The sequence below is a fragment of the Harpia harpyja genome, chromosome 1 (genome assembly GCF_026419915.1).
Source record: "Harpia harpyja isolate bHarHar1 chromosome 1, bHarHar1 primary haplotype, whole genome shotgun sequence".
NCBI lineage: Eukaryota > Metazoa > Chordata > Aves > Accipitriformes > Accipitridae > Harpia > Harpia harpyja.
Window position 1 is genome coordinate 31,952,605 of NC_068940.1, and position 21,918 is coordinate 31,974,522.

A 21,918-nucleotide genomic window follows, 5' to 3' on the forward strand; every position below is an offset into this window, starting at 1 on the left:
CATTATGCAGTGAAGGGAATTTTCCCTTAGCTTTTCGTCTTCTGAAACTTTAACAAAAAAAAAAATCTGCTTATTTAGAGCCTATTCCATATTGACCTATTTACTCCGACAGACCAAGGCTCTCAATCTTTTATCGATTTCAAAGAAAACAACCTCAACAAATTAACACGGAGGAAACCACTCTTCTTACCCCCTTTGCACGGGGCCCACCCCCGGGGTGGGGGGGAACGGACACACACTCGGACCCGGCCTCCGCACCCAGCCCCGAGGATGCTCCCGACCAGACCTGCCAAAAGCCGGGGAGAAGCTCCAGGGGATACCCGGGGAACGGGGGGGACGCGCGGGGTGGCGGGGTTGCCGACCCCCCCGACTCCCGGCCCTGCTACCGGCCGCTGCCCCGGCCCCCCCCCCCGGCTCCGGTACCGGCCTGTTCCCCGGTCCCTGGCTCCGGCACCGGCCCCTTCCCCGCTCCCCGGCTCCAGTACCGGCCCCTTCTCCGGCCCCCCCGGCTCCGGTACCGACCCCTGCCCCGGCTTCGCCCCCCCCCGGCCCCGGCCCCGGCCCCGGGCCGGCCCCGGCTTCGCTGTCCATGGTATTGAAGGAGCGGAGCGGGCAGCAGCGGTGCGCGGGGGTGTAGGGTTCAATTCGGGGGTGCGGGGGGTTGTTTCTCCCCATAAAGCAGGAGGTGTTTTCCTTCTTGCCCCCTTCCAGAGAGATCTTTACTCAGCTGAAGGGGGGAGGTCGGTCAGTCGGTCTGTCTGTCACCCGTGCGGGCAGAGCGCGCTCCTTCACCTGCCTCTTCCCCCCCCCCCCCTTCAAGAATCCTCCCCGAGAATAAAACCCGCGGGTTTTATTTTACTTCTCCCCCCCCGCCCCTCCCCGGAGTGAAGCGGGGACGGGGTATTTCGAACCTCCTGTCACTGCGAAGCCCCGTGCTAGTGACTTAGCCATGTCCTACGGCGGTGGGGGGAGCGCTCCTGTTCGGCGGGCTGGCGGCAGGGTTTTATTTCTCCTTTAAAACAAACCTTACCAACAGTTCAGCCCCTCTAAAGTTTACTATGAAATACCCCCACCAGCTCAAGCCTCCCCCCCCTCCTGCGGCCCTGCAGCCTCTTCCTGAGTTCCAGGCTTTAAAAGCAGGCTGAGGACTGGCTGCTATTTTATTAACACTTCCAGTGAGACATTTTGTCTTAAGCACGGCCCTTCCTTAATCTCTAATGCAGCATTTCTACATCCCGGAAGAAAATAGTCAGATGATTTGCAAAGGGCCATTTTTTTTCTTTTTCGTTTCTTTCTTCTTCTCCCCCTCTTTCACTCTCTGCCTTTTTAAACCTACCACCTACTGTTCCCCGAACAAAGAAATCCCAGAGACAAGCAACATGCCTCCACTTTCCTTCCATTTCCAAACCCCAACTCCGCCATGCACAGATGACCACATTAGAAAAATACACAAGATTGAACCCGAAATCAACTGTGGCACAACAAACCGTAGAAAACGTACGCTCGGCTCTGTCCCGGGCAACGTGACACACACGTACACACACACACACGCATAGACACACACTGCAGAGCGCTCGCAAAACAGCCGAAAAATTTCATCACCCTCCTCATTTCTGCTGAATAAGTCAATAACAAAACAGCCTTTGTCTGTTTGTTTGCCACCAGGATGTGGCCCAGGTACCAGAGCAGCGCTTAGCGGCCGGTGCCCCGTCGCCATCCCGAGCATCGCCTCGGAGCTGACCCGCAGCCTGGAGGAGAAAGCAAAATCTCTTTAAAATGAAGCCCAGATCTCTTTCAAATCTCAGAGAAAGGTTTTGCAGATGCGAGGCCTCTGGTTTCTGCCCCAGAAATCTTGCTGCATAGGAAAGAGATCAACAGAGTTTGGTCCCTGCTATAATTTCAGGCATTCTTCTACATTTTTTTCTTTTTCTTAGAAAGCAATTCATTTTCTTAGAAAGTAATTACACTTACAAGAGGTTTGGGAATCAGATTTTTCTATCAAGTCTCCTCTCCCTCTTTTCCTCTCTCTGTCTCCTTTTGGTCTTCTTGGCTGCTGCAGGGCTTTTTTTTTTTTTTCTTTTTCAGATCTGTAATAAAAAAAATAAACAAACCCCCTCCCTCCCCTCTTCCCCTAGAAATATACAATTTGCTGATTTGCAAAGCCTCTTCCTATGTGGAGGAAAGCTGCCTGCTCTCCCCACGACTCGCTTTCCTGGCCTCCCAGCTCCTTGAGAAAGGAGGAGGGCCTTGTGCATTACAATTCCATTCAGTCTCATTCATTCTTGCCTCTTTCTAACGGTCTTTGGACAGCAAATCCACACCAACGGGGGGTCCGAGCCCCCTCCTCACGCCCCCCCCCCCCCCAGCCTTAAACACACACAATAGCCGTCAGCTAACAGCACAGCAGCAACTTTGAAACATTCAAGCTTCTGAAGTGAAGAATGTCCGCAGCTCCCAACCCCCACCCCCTCCACTTGTTCCTGGGCTTGACATTTAAAAAACATATAATCTTAATTTTAAAAAGGGGAAGAAAAAATAATAAAAAAAAATTCCTCACTTGGGTCACACATGGTTTTGCAGAGCAGAATTCTGGTGTCAAGAATTTCCTCTGCAGGAGAGAATTGCTCCATCACATAGCTAATTACCTGCTTCGCCTCTCAGTGCTCCACGCTGGAGAAAGGCTTTTTTTTTTTTTTCCTTCCCCCCTTTCCCTAGAGATGTTTATTTGGTTGTATCAATCACCAGGATGGTTTCCAGCCTAATTTTTCCTAGTCACCTCGCGAAGGCACGGCCGAGGGCCAGGAACTGCTGGGGCCGGGGGGGGGGTCCTGCTTATTGTGTGCCTGCGGTGCAGCATGGATGCTGCGCTTGTGCGAGTGGGGCTGGGAGCGGGGACCGATATCCCCCAGCGTGGGGAGAGCAGGGGCTACCCCGGGGGGGGCTTACCTGCACCTGGGGGTCACCCCCACCCCGGTGTAAGGGGAGGTACGTGGCCCCTCCGTGGCCGAGGTGGCACAGCCGGGGTGAGGCATACATCTTGGTGGGGATGGGAGACTGTCCCTGTGTCCCTGCACGGGGCGAGGTGTCTCCTACTCGTCGGGTGGGATGTGAGCAACGAGCCACCATCTCCCCCTTTCGAAATGCTGCCCCTCGCTGGGGCTTGCTGCCCTCTCCCTGCCAGCCTGGGCTCTGGGGCTCGGGCCTGACCACCTTATCCCTGTCCCCAGCCTCCACCGGCTGCTGTGCAGAGCCAGGGCCAGCCTAGGACAGGCTTTTCACAATTTCCCGCCACCACCGCCACCTTTTGCTTTGAAGCTTATGTATTTTCTCCTCTTTCCATTTTCTAAGTGAAGAAGGTTGCTTTCATCATCTCTAACCCGCTGCTCGCTCCCTCCTTCCCCAGCAATGCTCCCCCAAGCCCCAGGACATTGTCTCAGGGTGGTTTTGTTCTGGCAATGGAGAGAGATGTCCCTGCGCGTGAGACCCCACTGCTGTTCTCACTGAAATCACAGTGTCTTTGGTTAAGGGCTTGGCTAAGGGCTTCAGTGGTGGTGGTGAGGGGTCCCTGCCCTCAGCATCCCCGGCTCCCCGGGGTCTCCTGGCAATGCCGACTCTCCTGACCAAGGCTGGAGCCGCTGTCCCCTCCCTGGTGGAGGGGGACAGATCCAGGGATGCTGCTGTCCCTCAGGGGTTAGCCTGGCTCTGCTGGCACCCCCACGGAGATGGAGGTTCCCCGGCCAGAAGGAACGGGGACTGGGGTAGCACAGGTACCTCCTGGTTTGGTTTGGAAGGGGAAGGGGAAAGGGAAGAAGAAAGGAAAAGGAAAAGGAAAGGGGAAGGGATGTGCAGTGGGGTCAGGGCTCTGCTGTCCCCACTTGCTCCTGCACTGGGATTTTGCGGCAGCAGCAAGCATTAGCGGGAGGGGAGGCCACAGCTTCACTGTACACGTTTGAGGGAAAAGTCCAGTCCTAGAGGCAGCCTGTGGCTACTGCAATTCTTTTAATACAATTAAAAATCAATGACACTCTGTGCACGCACACAAATAAACATCACCCCTCTGCATCCCTGTTTCCCTGCCCACCCCCTCTTGAGGCCGGTGGGGAAGGCATCTTCTCCAGAGCCTGTTCATTACTGCTCTACTTAGATGGGGAATTGCTTAACCGGTCTCTCTCCAGTAAATCATATTAACTCCAAGCACAGCTATTTATAAAATGTTCCACAGCCCAAGAGTACGGCATCCAGATCACTCGAAGAAAATTAGGCGATTAGGCGTGCATAATCCAAGCCCAGTGCGTCTATGTACAAAGCCTCACCAGCCGGCCTGCCTTCAGCTATTCACTGACATTAAAGAAATCGCCGTTTTTATTGGAAGCCCAGCCTGGGCCTGAGTCCCAGCCAGGGACAGGGAAATAACCTTTTGCAGGGCAGAGCATTCCCGGATGGCTTCTGATGGCTGGGAAATGAAGCCCAACTTGGGAAAGTCTCCCCTCCCCAGCCTTGCTTCTTCCCTTCCTGCAGAAGGGCCCCTCCAGACATAAAATGCAGCACTCCAGGCTGGGTTTCTCCCCCCTCCTCCTTTTGCGACCCATTAAACGTCTTCTATACATTTCCTCTTCATCTTGTCAAGGCCAGTTGCTCTATGACTGCTGGTTTCCCAGGCAAATCACACCAATTTCTGAGTTGATGTTGAAGGTCCACATTGGCTCAGCAGGGGTCCCAGCGAAGCACTCATCCATGGAGCCAGAGGTCAGGCTCTGCCCTGCTTCGCCAGCTGAATTATTACTATTTTTTTTTAAAGTCGTGTTGCTCTTTGAACATTTACAGATCTGTTGGCGACGGGGATAACAACAATAACTGAAGGAAGGGCGTCCTCGCTGCAGACGTGCTTCTGAGCCTTTCTGATAGCGAGGATGCTGAACGGGATGCAGCTCCTCCGCCTTTATTTCAGCCTAAACTCTTAAAGCAAGAGGTTTTTAGGAGGAGACTGATGGGGTGCACATGTGCAACCCCCCCACCTACCCCAGGCGAGAGCTTTGCCCTGAGTACCAAGCAGCTGCAGGCGCCTGCTGCCTGGCCGTGCCCCTCGGCATCTATCCACGCCCGTCCGAGGTTGCATTCGCATTTTAAAAACATTATTCGCTTAAGGGTATCTGGATGCCTCATCTGTGCCTTGGCTGGGGAGCGTGGGCGCACTTACAGCCGTGGGCAGCGTGTGCTCCCGTGCAGGCTACAGGCAGACGCACACGCCGTGTGTGCACAGGCAGGAGTGCGAGCGCTTCCCCGCACGCCCCAGCCCTGGATGTTCAGGGATGTGCTGCTGCGGAGGTTGAAAATAAAATAAACCTGGTTCCTGCTTTTGCACTCTTGCGCTCTTTTTCCCTTTCTCCCTTCCCCTTTGCCAGCTTTAGCATTTTTAATTAAATTACAAGCCTCAATAATGTTTTCCTAACTACAGTTCCCCGCTTCCTTGTGGAGTAGCGTGTGGAAAGGTATAATTTTGCAAACAGTTTCTTTAAGAGCTGGGCCTGAAGTACCATCAGCAATGTGTGTGAATAGAAAAAGAAACACCTCCACAAAAGAAGGGATTGTTAATGGAGGACAATCCAAAGGGGGCCCACTAAGGCCTGTCCTTTACAATAACGATGGAGGGCGATGATTTGAATGCAGGGGGCCCTACTTTCAAATCTGGACAAAAACAAAATGGTAATAAGGGTTGAATCCCTCACTGGTCAAAGCAGTGGGCAGCAACTGGTCTCTTTAACTCCCCCCACCCCCTCCTTCCCCCAAATCAGACCCCAAACAAGAGGAACTCTCCTCCTCTTTAACTTTATTTCCTTGATTAGCTCTAAAAAAATAATCGCCCGGATGGACTTAGGGGAAGTTTTTTAGGGCCGTTTGAAAGGAGAGGGCTTCTCTTCTGCAGGTGGTGAGGGGACGTGCCTCGCTGCGGGCAGGTAAGCACCAAGGGGCTTCTCTTTCTTACCATGCTCAGAGGCTTCCGAGGGCTGCCCGGGATTTCCGAGGCAGGAGCCGGGATGTGGCTCGGTGGGGCCCTTCCCATCCGCGCAGGCTGCACGTACGGATGCTCCGCAGAGACGCACTTGCCTCCCTGGGCTGCCCTGCCTCCAGATGTTGCATCATTTTGCGGGGTCAGTTCATTTTATAACACTGCTTGTAGCTTCCTCATCTTGGAGCCAATTAAACCCTCGCATTTGAGGAGGGGGATGTGGGGGGAATTAATAATTACAGCACTATGTTTAAATACCGCTCACCACTTATTTAATGGGATTTCTGCAAAATATTGGTAAACAGCTCTGGAAAAAGGGGCGCAGGATCTGCCTGCACCGAGGGCCGCGGGAGGGAGGGTCTGGCCATGAACGGGCCCTGAATGCTGGGCAGAGGGTGCGAGGGCTGTCCCCTCACTGGGGACATCTCTGGCTGGTGCCGTCCCCCCACCAAGGGCCCCCCAAGATTTCCCCCCCACACCCCATCCCTCCAGCTTTGCTTTCCCCTGTAAACCTCCCCACTTAGCCCAGCCATGGATATTTATCCTGGCTGGGGGGGGTACAGGAGGGGGGTGCTCAGACCGACCCCCCCAGGCCCTGCATCCCTGCCCTGCTCCCCACCACCTAGTCGGGGCAGCCCCACAGCCGAGGGCAGATCTGTCTCGGGGTAGGGGGGTAAAACGGGAGCAAATGCCCCCACGGCACCGGTGGGCACAGCCACAGCCCATCTCCCACGCGTGCAACGCTGCCCACTTGTCAGCTATACAGCTCCGTTTGCATGGCTATACCGAATGCACTGGGTTATATATACCTATATCTATATATCTAATGCATATATAATTGGCATGGCACATATATTTATACGGCCAGGCTGCATGTGTGTTTACGCACCGTGTGTGCTTGTAACGCCCTGCGTGCTCCAGATCTTTCCAGCTGTGTTTGTACAACTTGCATGGCTTATTTAGTGCGTGTAATATATATCTAGTTTATGGAGACATTTCGCAGAATATATAGGAATAAATTCCTATAGCTCCTGTGGGTACCGAGCTGGTACCTCTGCGGTGCTGTCCATCTGTCCGTACACATTTGCACCTCGGCAGCCCCGTCAGAGGCGTCCGCAGCCGCGTTTCCCCGTTTCACGCCTAATTTTAGCATTGTATCCCCTTGGCTTCCCCTGTGGAAGTTGAGCAGTGGCTTTATCACGGTCATTCCTCCAGTTACCAGCGATGAATGAGCTGGGGAAAGCCAGGGCTAAGCCCGGCTCTGACTGATCGCTGCGGCCCTCAAGCTCCGCGGGCGCAGGCAGGGGCACCCCTGCACCCCATCCCCTCCAAACCCACGCCCCTTCCAGGAGGTAACTTCTGCAAACCTTCTGTGTTTGGGAGAACAGAGCGGTATTAGGCAGTGGCACCAGGTAGGCTATGGGAAACTCTTTTTCCTTGAAAAAAAAAAAAACCCCACAGAATTTCTTAGGGTTTTATTTTGCTCTTAGGGAATACATTTATCCTGAGCTGTCCCTAGGTATGCGCTCCTGGCCATGGGGGCTTTGGAAAGGTTGTTTTACTCTAAGGAAAGGAGGAAAAAAAGAATTGTCACCGTGGGTTTTCCACCCTCACTTACAATCAGCCCATCTCTCTAATGAAGGTCCCAGTAAAGGGGAAAGGCACCTTCCTGCTCCTGATGCTCCACTCATTGAAGGGACAAACACGCATTTGTGTTTTACTGGGCATCACTCTCGTCCCCTTTCCCTCTTCGTTTATTTACCAGAAGTGCTTTGAGGAGGAAAAAAGATCCCACCCCCCCCTCAAGTTTCACCTCTCCTTAAATATTTGCCCTAAAAATATTAGTCTCTAATGGAGGCAGGAGCCTGTTTGATAAAAGAGAGCTTTCCAAACAAATTCAGCAGCATGTAAACAGCCCGGCAGCATCCGCGCCGGGTACCAGGAGCCGCTTCGAGCCGCTGCGGCAGCCCCCGAGCCGCAGTATCCTGCGCTGTGGCTTTAACAGGGAAAAATCAAGTGTAAATACCTGCAAATACCACTCTGGCAGACATCTCTGCCTTTGATTCCTCTGTGACAAGCATGACAATCCGCTGAAATTAAGGCACCTCCGAGTTCATTATGAGAGGGGAAAAACTACTGTATCTTTGCTGCTGCAGCATCAGATCCGTATTTTCTCTAGCAGAGTTTTGGGGGGCGGCGGGAGGGGGAATACATACGTTTAGTGTGCATTGAACTGACGCTTCGGTGCTATCTCAAACCATCAGTCCCGTCTGTTTGGGATTCTGGGTAGAGGTTTCAGTCTCGGGGGTTGATTGTGCTAAGTTGGATGCAGTAGTTTCTAAAGGGAAAAGCGTGTTTGTAAACACAACCTCTGCTGCTGAAAGGCTGGTTGGGGTAACGCTGGGTGATGATATATGGTTATGGAGTTTTGTCAGTCCTGCTTTCCCCGTGAAATGCGCTGATAATCTCCCTTTAATGCTGAGATTTAAGGCGGGGGAATAATGCAAAATAATAATTCTTTGCGTATAATGAAAAACGCGGACTCAAATATTCCTTGTTCAGACAAAACAAGAACATATTTAACAATGCCTAGTTAAAAATAAAGAGGAAATCTATTAATGTAATAACTAAATTGCTATTATAGGCATCAAAGCACCCTGATGCTTTGAGGTAACTTTATTTCCATCAGTCTTTTTAAGGAGCACAACATTTAAAAAAAAAAAAGAATCCCTTACCATCCCGCCTCACTGAAACCCTGCCATTTTACTCATTAATTTTGTAATTAATCAGTTAAGAAGTTCTGACTTATTGGATTAAAGGGAGGGGGAAATGCAATTCTGCCCAGCCTAATTTTAAGATGCGATTGTGAAATTGCTCTTTTGAGCCTCCAGCCTCAGCTCCTCCCTGCCCGCTTCGAGGTGAGGGGATGGCGGCTGCAGGACCCCCAGGGCTGGGGGGGAACCCGCCGGCTACGACCCCCAGCTGCCCAGCTACGAGCCCCCAGCCCCAGCTGCCACCCCTGCCTGTCCCTGCCCTGCCTGTCCTTCCCTGCCTTTGCTCTGCCTACTTCTGCCCTGCCTATTCTTGCCCTGCCTGCCCCCTCCCTGCCCTGTTCTCCTTGTCCCTGCCCTGTCCTTGCTCTGCCTGTCCCTATCCTGCCCGTTTGTGTCCTTATCCTGCCTGTCCCCGCCTTGCTTGCTCCTGTCCTGGCTGTCCCAAACTATACCTGCCCTGCCTGTCCCTGCCCTTGTCCCCTCACCAGTCTGCAAAGCTCCCCTCCAGCTAGCCACCTCCACCCTGGTCCGGGGGTGGATTAGGGATGGATAAACTGCAGAGCCCACCCGGCTGTCGAGCATTTGGGGGAAGGAGGAGGTTTGCAAGGGGACCCGGCCTCTCCCCATCACCCATAAAAAGGCACTTGGGCATTTGCAACCCAGAGGCTCTTTCCTCTGAGCGAGCACCAAGTGGCAACTAGCCGGCATGTCCCCAGAGTGACAGCCCTGGGTGTCACAGCCAGTGGCCCAGTGACCTGCCCTGAGCTCTCTCCTCCAAAGACACTCTACGTTCGTCCTTCCTCCGAGACACACGCGTTCGCACAGCGGGCAGCGCCGTGCGGGAAACGCTGCAGCATCAACTGTGGCCATTCCCCGGTGACTGCTGGCACAGCCCCGCGCGGACCGAATGCTGTGCGGAAGGCAGGAAGCAAATGAAACAGCCAGAGATTTTTTTTTTTTCTTACAATATATGCTTTGCAATTAGATACGTCCAATGGATTATTTCTCTACCTCTGCCTTTGATCTTTCGAAAACTAGACAGCTTTATAAATACCATTCCTCTGTTTTCAGCCATTTTGCATTTCTTGTACAATTAATGTACAGCAGCTAACCGTTTCTTTTCTTCTTCTTCTTCCAATTCTTCCCAGAACAAACAGGCATTCCTGTCCACACTGTCCCGGTGAGATTTATTTCTTCTTTCTCCTTCTGTCATCACCGACAAAGTAGAATAAAAAAATATGTATTTTGCTGGACAATTTTGATGAAAATATGGACGAGGTGTAAATGCAATGCCCCGAACCTACTACACAAAATTTGTTTCTATTATTAATTTGTTAAACCCAGCAAAACTTACACACAGAAATGGATGCTTTATGCTAATTATTTAGCAAAGATTTTTTTCAGCAGTGCAGCAAATCTCTGGAGTTTCTGCATTTGTTTCGCACTTAAAAGAACTTGGTGCAAATGTAATCAGCACATTAAAGTGCATCTTTCATTAGAGGACAGGGAGCAGGGAGGAAGTCTGTCCCACCCTGCCATCTACCAGGTGACCTTGGAGCAGTTCATCTATGTGGAGTTCTATGTTGTTGTTGTTGTTATTATTATTATTATTATTCCCTCTTTTCCCACTCCATTGCCAAAATTCCCAGCCTCTCCCAAGGCACTCAGGGAAACCACAGGGTTAAAGCACTTTCCCTGGATTTGCTGATAGAGATGTGGCCCATTGCCTCCAGAGCTGGAGGTGGCAGGGGGTGGTGGGGGATCCACAGCAGACTCTCCAGCACTGAGGGGATCTCTGCTTCTCGTTTTGTGGAGGTGGTAAAAAACAAAGGCAAAAGAGTTTTTCTAGGAGAGGAGATGGGTTGGGAGGGGTTTAGGAGATCTTGAGTGGTTTCTATCCAAGTCACTCTTTTGTTACATAAAAATAAAGCACAGAAAATGATGTCTTTCCTCTTGCTCTGCACACAGACATGAGACGAAGGGGCAGCTGGGGAGGTGGCCGGGGCAGGGAGCCTGTGTAGGACCTGCCCGCAGAGATATCAGGTCCAGGCTCGGCACAGTGCCAGCAGGGAAAGATTAGTTGAATGTCACCCTCTCTGGCACTGAAACCTTTCTTTATCACTTCCAGTTCTGCCTCCTACCCTGCTGGGCTTCTCCCACCCTGTCCCCCTACCCATCTATACCCTGCCTGTCCCCCTAAAGCATCTCTCCATTTTCCCTCAAAAAAAGATGAGCAGAGACCTTGTCCTGCTTCCTTCTCTTCTTGCTCTCTCTTTCCCTTGTGTTGGTCTTTGCTCCTCCTTTACTTCTCTCTGGCAGTCCTTGCCCTCTCTCCCTCTGCAAACCCTTTCTGTGAGCAAGCTGTTCTCGGTGGGCATGGAGGTGAAAATCCAGCTAGAGATGATAAAATCCACTGGCTTGGCTATTTCTACCCCTAAAGATCATCCCTCAGTGAGACACAAGAGAGAGACAGACATCGTAAAGGCATTTTCTCATTCAGCCTAAGCCATGAATTTTAAGTCCTCAGGACAGAGACCATTTCATATGGTGTGTGTTTGTGTAGATTCAGCACAAGGCAGGGACAATACTGTTATTTCCCCAATATTTCCACTTTCCTGACTCTTACAGTGCCACTGTTTCATCTTTACTAGAGACACATATATTTTTACATCGCTCTTTTTCTTCCCGTGCATCTGTCTGACTTGCTCTTTGGGGTTTATAGTTTTAGACATATTGTTTATTATTCATAGTATTAATAACAGGTATCATCCTGCTATAGCAATTAAATAATTACGGAACTCATTCCAGTTTGGTCAGCCAGCATGCCCCATACGGCAGAAATATACCTTATAATGCGAAGAACTAAACATATACATAGCTGGGCACTAAGTGTTAGGTTTAGCTTTCCATAAACTTAAATATGTGCATTTCTTACCCAGTTGGATCCTCCATAGACCCATAAAGCAAGCGATGCAGTGATCTGCTCTTAAGATGCTCTAAGAGCTTGGAGAAATTTGTTAAGAGTGCTACTTCTGTAGGCTCTTGTTACCATGAATCAGTGATGAGATTCATTGTTTGCCTTTACATCCACTTCTCTGGGCTTTCCCAATCCCGGGGTAGCCTGTTGTTGGAAACAGGGCACCCATTTGTGACACTGGTTTTTGTGAAATGCTGCTGAAAAAGGATCACTACCCTTCTTCTGTAACAGCTGATCCATTGCAAAATGGTCCTCGCACTACCCTGATCCACCCCCTCACCTGCTCAAGAGTTACTCTGTCTGGGGCAGATGACTGGACCAACACACGCCCCAAATGGTGCAGCACATGGATGTTAAAACTCGTGAAGTAGTAGAGCCCAGCCTGCCTGAGAAAGCATCTCCCCACTCATCCATCCTTCACTGACTTCCCACTTGGCAACAGCTGTGGTTTCATTATGGCACAAGAAGTTCCCAAGGCTCAGAAAGGCTGGCGTCAGTAGAGACCCTTCGCTGCATTGAATCACAGCCATTTGCAATTGCCAAGTGGATTTTTCTCCCCCTCAAATAAAGAAGAGAGGCTGAAGATTGTGAGAAGAAAACCAAAGATGTCAAAGGTCTGAAGGGTGTTTTCCGTGCCTGAAGGTCTGTGTTAGGTTTAGCTGGGATAGCCAGAGCACTGCATCCCTGCGTGTTCTCACCTCCCTTCTGATGAAGGGAGATGAGTTGAATTTTCAGCCTCTTCGGTTTGTTCCTTTCCCATGACATGACAGTTCCAGTCCAGCAGAAAGTTCATTATTTTATGGCCTGATTTCATTCTTGGACTTTCTCTTCCCATCAGATTCTGTTGTTCTCTGTGTGTGTGTGATAATTCACTTGTATATTAGCAGAGCCAAATCCTGAGCGGTGCAGAGTTGACCATGGCCATCGCTCAGGAACTCTCAGAATGAGGGGCTCAATGCAGTCGCCACTGAAAATAATATTAATCACTTCCTTTCACCTTGCTGTCACTTAGCTCAGATCGTAGTTACAGCAAACCCAAGGACAAGATTAAAAAACTCACATAAGTAGATGTAGATATTCAGTGAAGTCTGCAGAGCTAAACCAGCTTCCGCAAGTCGAGGACTGAAGTTGCACATGGACCACACCGAGATCTCTGGGTTGTTTGGCCCCCAAACTGGAAGCTTCTAAACAGGACACAAATGGAAAAGTGATGGTTATCCATGCTTTTATCCAATACCTTTTTCTCTCTTGATGATATAAACCTCTAAAAGGTTAAGAAATAAGTGATTTATTTGAGTCAGAGTAAATAGTAAAGGAAAAGAGAATTTAATTCACATAAAGGTGAATTATTATTTTTTTTTCCCTTTACTCTCTCTCCCCTCTGTGTCTGAAGGACAAACTTTGTCCACACACCAAAATTTAGTAAAACTGGACTAAAACCCTATGGAAGCGAACCATGAAATTATAAAAATACAAATATAGCTAGCGACTTTTTGCCAACTACTGCTTTGTTTAAAAAAAGGGGAGAGCATAATTTTATTGTGTACGATTTCAACAAACGTGATTTCTACACTTGAATACACAAACCTCAATTTCAGTGAGGTGTCTGTGCCCAGAAAAGATCAAGCCTTGAAGATTTTTCGAAATTCCTTAGTAGGAATTTGTATGACCTGGTCAAATAGTTTTAAAAGCCAGCGTTAGGGAAATGAAAACAAACTGTTGATGACCTAGAACATATATAGAGAGAGAATCAGATGATATAGCTACAAGGTCATAAATGCTTGGAATATTAAAATAAATAGCAGAGCTCTTGAGTTAATGAAAAGCCAGTTAGGCCAATAAACATCTAAAAGAACACATATGAACAAACATCCATCTTTTTAGTTCATCTAATGAGTGCTGTTTACAGCTTTAACAGATTTTAGGGCCAGTTCCTGTTGGAGTGGGCAGTAAACAAGTGAATCAGATGGTCGCGGTACTGCCTGAATTTCTCAGCCATGTATAACAGAGTCCAACAACAGGCATTCCTGGCTAATTTTGAGCATCCATGAAAATGCAGAGATGACATACGCTCGTGTGGATGCGGTATGTGCATGGCTATATTCGTACACCTGACACCCTAAGCATAGCCTAAGCTAATGGGTTGCATACAAAGGAGATATGAATATATGACAAAAGAGAGTCCAGCACCAACCCTGAAGGCAGAGCTTGAAATCTTTTCTGCGTTGTTAATATCCAGCGCTGGCCTAGGGGCTGGAGCCTTTCTGCACGGCATAAGTCTGAGCCCATGTATTCAAATGATAGCAGGTCAGTCAAGAATGTCTCTTGTCACTTCTTTTATTTTGCTCCAACCTCCCTCTGCACATGTTTTTTACCCAACAAAGAGCTCGTACCCAGATTCAGTGTTCATCTCTGCGGTATGATGTCCATCTCGGCCACTTTGCGCTCCATCTAGGGGTGATCTGTGAGTTACTGAGAGCGTTGAATTTTACCCCGAGTATATGTGGGGAAGGCAGGAAGGCTGCAGTTTGCATTTTAAATCCTGAAAACATATTTTAAGGGCTCTGCTTCTGTCTGTTCTCCAGTTCCTGAGAAAAACTCAGCTAAGGAAAGATTTTGGTAGAAACCCAAAACTGACATTCGCCTGCCTTTTCCAGGTAATGCATATGCATGCATGCAAAACTCAGGCATTGGTTGTTTCTGCCTCAGGATTAAAAGCTATGGCATGAACAGAAATAGAAGCCCATCTTTGCAAAATTGCTTTTAAAAATTCCATATGCCAGTTGCATACCCTGCAAAGATGTAGAGCTTGAGTAGTGGTAAGGAGATGGGGCTGCCAGCCAGGAACATGAGCAATAAGCTCAGCTTCCCAGCAGGTCTGTTCTTTGTCTTTGGGTCATTTCTCCTTCCCCAGTCTGTTTTTCCATCTCTAGAAGGGAGGAGGTTAATGCTAAGTATTTATTTGTGTCTCAGAATAGTCCTCAACAGGAACACTTTTTTTGTGACCGGGGGATTGTCCCCACATTTGCCCAAATATCTTGAATTTCTATGAATGAACCTTTATGTTTGGCATGTACAAGAAATACAGGGGTGGCTCTCAAAGCTGCTACTTAAAACCCAGGTGGGTTTTAAAGGGGTGAATGGCCCATTGGACTACCAGGAGTTATGTCAGAAGAAGTTGTGTAGGATAGCTCTTGAAATACAGAAAAAACCTGAGATTATTTTGGAAGAGAAGTAAAAGTGCCCTAAACCCCGCTGCAATTTAGCAAAAAAGCAGCCCGGTCTTTGGTTGTTGTTAAGGAAAACAGCAAACCAAGTCCTGGTTGTTCTCCATCCCACTCTGAATGACTTCTGGGTAGAATAAATCTTTCCTGCTTTTAAAATAAATGAGAGAGTTTCACAATGCCAGGGCCATTTAAATTTAGAGTGAAATAACGCCAGGAAACGATTCGGGCTCCAATTTGTATTCCCAGTGTTTTCCTCCAGCTGAGGAACACAAAGTTACACTCTCGCCCGTGGCTTGATGGGTGAGCGTCCAGCCCCGCCGCCCTGCCAAGCTGATTTGAATGTAAAAGCAGAAACCAAAGGAGCCGTCCAGAGCAGAGGATGCAACCTTGCTTTCCCGAGAAGCTGCAAACGGAGCGTCCTCACCAAGGTCATACCCTGCAAGAGACTTTTCCCTTCCCCTGGACGCTGAAGGGGATGGGAGAGCAGGGCTGGGCGGCTGCTCCCATCTGCCTCCCCTAACTCTTTGTTCATCACAAAAGATGAACCTTCCTGGGAACGCTGCGAGCAGCACTTCAGTACAGGAAATATTCAGCAGCTAAAAGGTTTATGATTTTTGTCAAGTGCAATTGAAGGAAAAAACCCCCACCCAAGTACCAAACCACATGAACTAAACAAGCCATAGGAACCTTGTAGATAAAATACTGAAACCATTTGGAGAGGGGGATAGGTTGAATTTACAGTCAGGAAACTGCAAATAGTGGAATGGTTTTCTTTTGCCCCTCCTTGAGTGGTGTTGCAATATTTTGGAGTATGCGTTTTTACTCTTTCCGGGCATCTATCACAGAAAGGATTTCTTTGGGTTGTTTTGGGAGGGCTGGGGATTGCCATTTTCTTTCCCTTCAAAGCTCCTATTGGAAATGTCAGGACCCTTCCCGTTGATTTTCCTAGCCCTTCATTAATCCATTTGATTTAGTTTTGTTTGAAGGAAAAATGAAGTGTTTCCTGCTTATTTCTAGCAAAAATCTCCAGTCTGCTTTTGTAGCTGTTACAGCTTTATTTTTGAAAACTCAGCTTTTAATCTGAGAAAACATTTTGAAGTGGCATGTTTTTAGCATGGAAATTTGCATTAGCTTTAAACGTGTTTGTGTGATTCTTAATAGCTGAAGTTTTATATTTCCCAAAACTTTTATGATGTTTAAAGTCAATCAAAGGAAATGGTCTTAGGGAGGGGTAATTGCAAATGCTCTCTGTAGAAACAATTTGAAATAGGTTTAGTCTTTTTCGAAAGATTTCAGCTTTCCGAGGTCTGGGTTGGAGTCTCCTTCTCCTGTGATTAATTGGGGCATCACTGTTGTCTCAATGGAAATATGAACTAGTGCCTTTTTGTTAAAGTCTTTTGAAGTCAGTTTGGAGGATGAATGCCCAGACCCAAATCACTAACGTGAAGCTGTGCAGTCCTGGAAAAAAATTAGAAATAATGTTAGCAGCCAGCTAAGAGAGCTAATGATGCTCTTTGAACAAAGATAGGCGAGTGGTACGAAAATGTGACCGCACATAAATTGAACGTGAGGCTACGATATTTTTTTCTATATTTATATTTTCAGACTTGGAGCTCAAAAATGTTTTGAAGTTTTTGTGTCAATTGTGAGCAGGCTCAGCGAATCCCCAGGTTCCAGCAGGATATGGTCTTATCCTTTGGGTAGATAAAGTGGCAAATAGAAATGAGTGGCTAAGGAAGTTTTACATCATTAAGGCATGAAAGGAAGATGCACATAAAACAGGTTTTTTTACTTTCTTCCCTCTCTCCTTCCTTGCATTGGGATGATTTCTATTTTATTTATGGATGTCGAAGAAAATAGCTTCCTTTTTCTCCTCTAACAAAAAACCCCCACAAAAACCAAGCAGAAATTAGAGCTGATTTGAGCTAAGAAATCAACATTTGAAAACTGAGCTGAACTTGCCCATTCCCCCTCCCGTCATTATTCTGCATAAGCTGGATCCATTTTTCCCCACTGCAATCAGCTGTGAAGGAGAACTTCCATTGATTTCAACAGGAACAAGCTAGAACATGTTAGATTTAAATATTTGAATCCTCAGCTGTGCTACCCAGGCATGTCAATCTGTCTTAATACTTTATTTCAGGTTATTATATTAACAAAATTCAATGATATGCTATAACAAAATTGCATTACATGCTATCTCTGTGTTTTGAGCTAACACACTCCATACGCACTGGCATTCCTTCTCTGTGTGTGAGTGATCGTATGTGAGCTGTTTCTTTAAATCCACTTTGAATACGCTACATTTTTAATTCTTCAAGAAAAAAAATCCTGGATCAACAACCAAACAAACACACACAGTTCTTAGATTGTGAAAACAGATTCTCTCAGATTTGTATCTCCAATAATGCAGAGAGAAAGAGCAAATGCTCTGCGGTTGGATATAGGCTGTCAGACATTACAGCGAACAGCACTGAGGGATACTTCAGCCAAAAGAGACTCCAAATTAGTGACCTATATTAGGAATCAACTGGTCATGCACCACAAACATGATTCTGTAATTAAAACCCTCCCTGGTACAGGCACAATTGATGCACAGTGTGTGCATCGGCGCAAACAAAGCAAAACAACTTCACTGGGAGAGTTAACTTTTTAAATCTCATTCTGATGAAACATTGAAAATACAAGCTGGAATATATAGGGGAGTATCAGTTCTTTATAGCCCTGAGTCAGACGACTCAGAAGCACGCGTGGCTGCAAGGAAGGAGAAGCAAGGAAGGGAACAAATACAAACCATATCCAAATGTGGAGCTTAATCTCTCTATTATTTAGAGACAGAGAGTCCGTTGCTGCATACCAACCTCTCCCGCTTTCAGATATGTACCCCAGCTTAGAAACCCTCTCTTTCGAAACTTGGGCTAATTCTGCAGAGCGTGGTTTTGGCTTTCGGTGCAGACTGCCCTGGGCTTTGCTTGGGGTGAATTCCAGCACCGCTGGGGCTGCTCTGACATCAGGCGCCTTTGCTGAGTCAGGTTGTGCTGCACGCCTGCCACGCAGCACACTGCATCTGCTGGGAAAGAAAAAGAAAAAAAAAAAGTGCATTTTTAACTATTTCATGCATGAGGTCATACTGCAGCGACCGGCCGCACTGCAATGGAGCCAGCGTTGTCTGCACCGGGGCTGCTCGCTGGGGACAGTCACTCCGGGAGCTGGCTCTGTGGAGTCTTTCTTCTCCAACAGACGATTTAACCCTTTCAGCTTTCTGACAGCTGAATAAATAGGCAAATGAAGCAGGGCTTAATCTAGTGTCCACCCCCTCCAAAGGCCCTGTATTAAAGAACTTAAGGAACTAATTGCTTCTGTAGTGCTATTGCTGCTCTGTGACTGCTGAAAGACTCTTGGAGGTTTGCCTTCGGTCTGTGCTCTAAGTGCCAGCCTTATTTTGTTAGAATTTACTGTATTTCCATATTAAAACAGCCAGGCCGGGGGGGGAAAAATGGAAGAAGAAAAGGAAAAGAAAAAGAGAGACTCATTAAAACTGCATCATGTCACCCGGCTGAACTTCCCATCCCTCCACTTCCCCCTTCAATCACCAGCAAGGATAACAATTAGATGTGATAGCTATTCCTAATAGGCGGCAGTTAGCGCTTGCTGCTCCAGCTCTGGCTAAAGCAGAAGAACCTTAGCTCATCCCCTGCAACTTTATAACTGATGAGGCTCGGATTGCCAAATAAACCTCTCCCAAGGGGGATAGGAACCATGGGGTTTTAACCCCTCCATCTTTCTCACTCTGGTTTCTTTTCCCGCTCAGCACAGCAGCATCAGCGAGTGGCACGGCCCGTCCCGGGCTGGGGCTGCAGCTTTGAGTCCTGCCCCACGGAGCCGAGGGACCCCCGGCCAGGGCGGCAGCAATGCTCAGCGTCACTCAGCCAGAAAATTTGGTATTAGGAGTGGGAGAAAAGGTCACCTTGGAGGATCAGAGATAGAGAGTTAAAAGAAAGGGGCTGGAAGTGGGAGAGAGGGAGGGGGTATGGGGGGAGGTTGAGGAGGAAAGGGGGGAAGGGGATGTAGGATTTCTAAGCAGGCCTGACCCGGGAGGATAAAATATCCTGTTTTCATTGGTTCAAATGAACCATTAGGGAGAGAGTAATTTGTTGACCTTTTTGCTGCCTTATCATGAGATGAACAGCCTTAACATGGGCTTCACGTTTGCCTTAACCCCACCGTAAATCATAGAAGAATCGATTTTTTTTTTTTTTTTCCTTTTTCAAAATATATAAATAAATAACAAGAACCAGGAAACCAGCTTTTATTCTGAGATGATTTAGCAAAGCAAGGTCAGGTAGATATGTGCATTGGTTAGACTCCGCAGATTGCGTCCCCCACCTTCCTTATTTGTTTTTGTTCTCTTTTGGCTAAGCAAGTGGGAACCAGGGCTGTGCAAAGGCTCTGCTTCCTTTGGGAATTAAAACTGAGGATGGTGATTTTCCTCTTATTTCCATCAGCCTAGCTTGGCAGTAGTTCCAGTGAAGTCAGTTTACACTCTCCTAAAGCCAGTCTCTTTCCCCAGCTCCTGCAGATAGTCTGGCATGATTTTGGCCTAAGAAAGGCAGGACCGACATGAGTGTTTGGTTGAAATGACAGTTTTAGAGTTCGCTGTGGACCTTCCATGCAAGGTTGCCATCTGTGCAAGGAAATCAAGCTCGCAGAGTTTGGAATATGTCAGCTTGCTGGGGGTGTACCCAGGGGCTGCTCATCACTGAGCCCAAACCGTACTCGGATCCTGCAAAGGACTGGCTTTTCTTGGTTTTCACTCTAAACCTTGATTTTCAAACTTTGGAGGCTTCACAAAAGTCTGGGCACTGAACACCACCAACAGATATACCCAATACGTTGCAGTAGACCCAAGCATTTTCAAAAAGTGTTTGAAGTTGTCTGCTTTGGCATAGGAAGAGATCACCAAAAAGCTTTCCCTGCATGCAGGTTGGTTTTTGATTATCAATCCTAGGGTTTCTTGCATTTGCTGTGAAGTAGCTGTTAGGGATGAGATGGGATCCTGCCAGACAATTCCTGCACTTTGAGGAAATTCAGACTCAGCTGCAACTCCTCAGCCGCGGCTCCTGTCCAGCTGAGCCCATTCAATGGTTCCAATCTGTCTATAGCGTTTTGTTCAACTTCACTCACGGTATTTTGTTGTCTCTGGCACACCAGGGAAACCATACCACTTTCACACTGAAAAAATTGACCAACTCCAAATAGAAAATTACTTGAAATTGTAGGATAGCCATGATTTTTTACTTTGCGACACAGGTACGTTCTGTGCTTCCACTGAGTCCCTTATTCTAGGAAATTTAGATATGGAGCAGAAGCATCTAGCCTTCAAAGAACTCTGAAATTGCCATGGGATGTTATGATAATGCTGCTTTTATGTGACTGATCTTTTCCATTTGTCCTTTGCTCTCTAGGTAACAGCTTGGAAAATGTCACCTTTTCGTAGGTAAAGAGAATGCTATTCTGTGTAGGGTTTTTGATACGAACTTTTATTATAATCATTCTACATGAGATGCAGATCTTTAAGCAGCCAGCAAATTCTTGTCAAATGAACCCAAATCAGGAAGGTCAAATGTTCTCATGGAGAATGAGAGATAAGGACGACTTCTGTGCCTGTTCTTGGATATAGCATCTTCTTTGATTGTTCAGAAAGATATTTAAAATTACTTCTAGCAGCCGGCTGGGTAACAATATACCCGTGTGTGCCAGGCTAAAAATAACCATTGGAACTGCATTTGTACTACGCTGTGAAGTATGTGATCGCCTGGAGAGATTTCAAAACTTACTTTCTTTTTCGCTTTCTGTCTTACATTAATTACACTTTTTCTACATATCTTTAACATAGTGGATGTCAGGTTTCCTTCCTCAATTGCACGTTCACCTTGGGTTTTGGAAGGTGTTGCTGGATTTTTAGTGGTAGTGTAGCTATTATGAAGGTGGATTTTATTACATTAAAAGTTTAAAGAAGTTACTGTTAAAATAAATTATAATCCAAAGAACAAGCACATAGAAAAAGGGTTTTATAAAACCATATAGCAATGGCATAGATCCTGTAGTTTAACCAAAAATCAACAAAAAATCAATGATGGGGCTTGATTTTAAAACTGTTCCTATGCAGTGCTTGCAAAGTAAACATTACAACATGCTGTTAAATGAAAGCAAAAAATGTATTAATTAATCCAGCTTCTAAACCAAAGTGGAAAGTGAACAAAACGTGTGTTTAAAGTGAAAAAAAGAAAACGCAGAGGAAATTAAGGGGAAAAAAATCCTTTCTAACAAGCTTACTTTTCTGATTTTTTTTTAAGCTGATAGCATCTTTGTATTGAGTTTCGCAGTAAGAGAGTGTGAGTGTGTGTGTGTGCAGGAAGGAGCACTCCTCCGGGGCTGGAGGGCTCCCTGATGCCTCTGACCATGGCTACAATGATGTTTGATCTTCATCCCCATACACACCCAGGTGCAAGCTCAGCTCACGTCTTCACTCTTCGCACCGGTACAGCACTGCCGGTGCGGAGCATTCTCGGGGATGGAAATCTGGGCCTCTCCAGTACCTTAATGGGGCCTTTCATCCTTCTTCATGCAGTCCCAGTATACCAGGACTCCTGCTAAGGGACAGAAACATCCAGAGCTCAAGATACTGCCGTGGTAAAAACCACCCGTGGTTCCAAGAACATGCAGGTTGTACGATCAAGGCTCTGGCCAAATGTCTGCTAGTGGTGCAGATGTAATCGGAGGGACTCTGGAGCTATGCAAATTTGGGGTAGGATGGGGATAAGAATCTGGATCTCCTAAGTCCCAGGGTAGTTTGTACCCATGGCATGATCCCATCTCATTTGGTTGCTCTCTATGAAGCACAGCTACCCAACAAGAAAGCAGGCTAGAAGT

General features: G+C 47.6%; 1 protein-coding gene across 2 annotated transcripts in view; it reads left to right on the forward strand.

Moving 5' to 3' along the window:
• The first annotated feature begins 5,874 nt into the window (after nucleotides 1-5,874).
• LOC128141115 (uncharacterized) overlaps nucleotides 5,875-21,918 on the forward strand; it is a 210,509-nt gene continuing 194,465 nt past the window's right edge. For both annotated transcript variants that reach the window (XM_052785669.1, XM_052785679.1), the window contains exon 1: nucleotides 5,875-5,954. The gene's annotated coding sequence lies outside the window, so the exon portion shown is untranslated. The remainder of the gene's footprint in view (nucleotides 5,955-21,918) is intronic.